Raw genomic sequence first — 4,199 nt, forward strand, 5'->3', positions numbered from 1 at the left:
CCAGCTGTTTTTGGACTACAATTCCCATCATCCCTCGCTAGCAAGACCAGTGGTCAAGGATGATGGGAATTGTAGTCCAAAAACAGCTGGAGGCCCAAGGTTGGGGAACACTGCTCTAATCCACAGTCCCTAAATTTCCCTTGTCTGCCTGCCCTGCCCTACTCCAATGCCCAGCCCTCACAGCTTTCTCCTATTACTAGGCCATGTGATATTCTCCTTTTAACACCACTCATCCTGCCTACATTGCATAACTTCTGGTCATGTGCTCACCTTCTCTAAAGGACAAAGTGAGTCACACAGGAAATAGTGCAGTTTGTAGAGCATGCAAGCACGGGACTCTTAATCTTTCCGAGCACAACTCAAAGTGTTGGTGCTGACCTTTAAAGCCCTTCTGGCGGTTCCCTCATTGCGAGAAGTGAGGTTACAGGGAACCAGACAGAGGGCCTTCTCGGTAGTGGCACCCACCCTGTGGAACACCCTTCAGATGTGAAGGAAATAAACAGCTATCCTATCTTTAAAAGACATCTGAAGGCAGCCCTGTTCAGGGAAGTTTTTAATATTTAACGCTGTATTGTTTTTAACACTTGATTGGGAGCTGCCCAGAGTGGCTGGGGAAACTCAGCCAGATGGGCGGGGTATAAATAATAAATTATTATTATTATAATCTCAAGGTCGTGGGTTCAAGCCCCATGTTGGGCAAAAGATTCCTGCATTGCAAGGAGTTGGACTAGATTACCCTCATGGTTCCTTCCAACTCTACAGTTCTATGATTCTATTTAAAAATCAGTCTCAGCTCTCCAGAATATGTTGGTTTCTGGTCAGCTAGTACTCGCCAGGGTATATAAACCTGAGATCTGCTTCCACCAGTAGTTCAATGCTGCTTTAAATTGCTGGTTAAAGGTAGAATAAATAAGTAAATAAAGCTAGACAAAGTGAAAGTTTGATGACATTAAACAATCAGTGAATAACCTATGGATTTGGAGGGAGAAGACAGCATAAGCTTTCATGGGCTCAAGCCCACTTACTGAAATGAATAAAGTGAAACCTTAGCTGGTAAGCATATAAAGTAGAAGTTAAACATCACCAATATCAGGGCCCAGGGGATTCATTATCTGCTCATCTCCCATGTGGTTTATGCTGACAACTCACTGATGGCCTTTTGCATTCTACACTGGACAGACAGGTCAGTATACAAACAAATTAATTGACACAAATCCCTCATTGGAAATGGCAATATCCATAAATGATTCCAGGACTCAGCTATACAGCTGCAAATAAAACATTTTAAGTGTGTTTTAAGTTCAATATACAATATGACACTAGATGGCAATGGCAAGCCTTATGGAAAATTCAATGTATTTTTAAAAACACTTTTTAAAAAGCATTTTCAGAACTTTTGTGTTGATTCCAACTCTAAGTGATCTTAGTGAACTTCAAAGGGAGAATGCAACTTTGTACAACTGAATTACAACTCATCAAAAAGGTTTTGGGTTGTATCCAAAGCAGATCCAGGGGAGTTCTGTTTGCTATACACCTGCATACCCCCAAAAATATTTTCTGGAGAGTTCCCCACACTCTCCAGAGCTTCCGGGGTGGGCTGCAGGGGAGAGCAGGGAAAGGTTCTGTCCTGTGAGCACATGCCCCTTGCAATAGTGGAGTGGAAATGTTGGACATAACCCTATTTATTTTATTTATAGAATATAACATGGTGCTGTACAGCAGTTTATGCAATAGAAAATAAAACATCATAAAGTACAAAATTATTACAATGAATGGCTGAACAACAACAAAAATTTAAACCGTTGCATAGTCTAAATATGAAGATCTTCAAGAGGCACCTCTTGAAGTTCAATGAGAACACTTGTGAGCTCATTTGAGACAAAGGATTTTCATTCCGTTCATTAGCACAGATATCCTGTTATTTATAAGCTCTGTTTCTTGTGAATGGCTCCCTGCCACACTACAGGTGTCTGCAATGCAACCATCTCAATTATTACCAATCTGCTACTCTCAAGGGTTAAAGGTGTGCCTATTTAACGCATATCTAAGCTCTAATTATCTCTGACTGTAGTGTTTGCATTTCATTTCCTTTGAACTCCCATCTTGCTATTGTCTCCTACCAACTAAGATGTTACTTCATGCATCTACAGGCGTGAAGTTTATTTCATAATAAATGTGTTGGTCTTCAAGGTGTCACAATACCCTGTTGATTGATGTGCTGCAAGAGACTAACATGATTACCTCTCTGGAAATCCATACCTACCAGCAATGGTAAATTATACAGATTTGCCTTTAACTGGTTTATTTATGAGAGGAAGAAATGTAGCGCTCATAGCAGTGTTTTCCTTTTTTGTTTTATATATTTATTTGATTTTCAAAACTAAATAAAGAAAAGATAGAAAAAGAAAAGAAAGAAAAAGAATAAACTTACATCAAAAGATCATACATATTCCATATATCGAGATTACTCTGAATCTCCTGACTTCACCCCATCCCATCCATGGGTCCTCTTAATTCTATTTTCATCTGCATATCAATACTTCTCCAATTTTTCATCTTCCTAAGGTATCTATACTATCTGTTACATTACAGGTGTATTTAGAATCCTGCTAATGTTTTGACCTGTTTGGAATAATTTTGTAAATACGTTATAAACATTTCCCATTCTTTTTAAAATTTATTGTCTTCTTGGTTCCTGAGCTTCCCAGTTAATTTTGCCATTTCAGAATAGTCCATCAACTTGATTTGCCATTCTTCTTTGGTTGGCTTTTTTCCAGACACAGAATGATGGAGACATTTGAATACTATATTCAGTCCTGGTTCCCTCACTTCAAAAACAATATGGTAGAGTTGAGAAAGGTTCAGGAAAGGGCAACCAAAATGATCAAAGGGATATGGCTCCCCTAGGAAGATTATAAAATGGTGCATGGCACAGAGAAAGAGGATGGAGGAAAGTGTTTCTTTGAAGCACTTGCATACCCCAAGGACCTCCTCTCTCCATAGGAAGCTACCCAAACCCTGAGAGCATCATCTGAGGTCCTCGTTCATGTGCTTCCTCCATGAGCAGTCCGGAGGATAGCAACATGAGAAAGGGCCTTTTCTGCAGTGGCTCCACTTTTGTTGAATGCTCTTCCCAGAGGGGTTCACCTGGCACCTTCATTAAACACCTTTAGGCACCAGACACAAACATTCCTCTTTAACCAGGCCTTTGGCTGATTGGCATCTTATACCCCTTTTAAATGTGTATCCATTCATACCTCGGGTTCAATGTACTACAGGTTGAGCGTGTTTGAGTTGCGCTCCGAGGCAACCTGGAAGTAATGGAGCGCGTTACTTCTGAGTTTCGCTGCTCGCACATGCGCAGATGCTCAAAATGACGTCACGCGCATGCGCAAAAGTGGCAAAACACAACCCGCGCACATGCAGACGCGCTGTCGCATCTTACATTGCATTCAGGATGCGAACGGGGCTCCGGAATAGATCCCGTTCACATCCCGAGGTACCACTGTATAGGAGAAGGGTTATTGGTTTGTGCTTTTTCATTCTTGTTTCTATCATGCATTTTCTGCTTTTATCTTGTATTTTTATGCTGTGAACTGCCCTGAGATCTGCGGGTCAAGGGCGGTATACAAATTTAATAAATAATAATAGTGCAAAATTCAACAGCCAGCATTGGAGGAGATTTTATACACCAACATGCAGTGCCAGATTTACGTATAAGCTATAGCTTAGGGCCCCCCTCTCTTGGGGGCCCCCCAAAAAATGACACTATTAATATACTTTTTAATTTTATTTCAGTTCAACAATTACTTTGATAAAACACATATTTTGTTATGTGCAAATGGCTTTAGATACCTATTAGGTCCATAAATTACCATATAGCATATATTTAACAAAAAAACCAGGGACAATTTGTTGTTGACAAAGGACAGCTGGACATATAAAGGGCCCCATTACCTTCAGTAGCTTAGGGCCTCATCAAACCTAAATCCGGCCCTGCCAACACTGCACTATACAGAAATCTATACATCGCACGAGCCGCGGTGCCTGCATCCTGAAGGGCAGACCGCGGCTACACTTTTCCTTCCTAAATCACTACATTTCCCATGACGCAGCCGTTCCGGCTTACGGATTTGATAGGGGGCGCTTCGCCCTATGCATGCTGGGTACTGTAGTTCCTCCGACGGGGCGAGGCAGCC

The sequence above is a fragment of the Podarcis tiliguerta genome (assembly GCF_965153285.1).
Source record: "Podarcis tiliguerta genome assembly, chromosome: 6".
In the NCBI taxonomy this organism is placed as follows: Eukaryota; Metazoa; Chordata; class Lepidosauria; order Squamata; family Lacertidae; genus Podarcis; species Podarcis tiliguerta.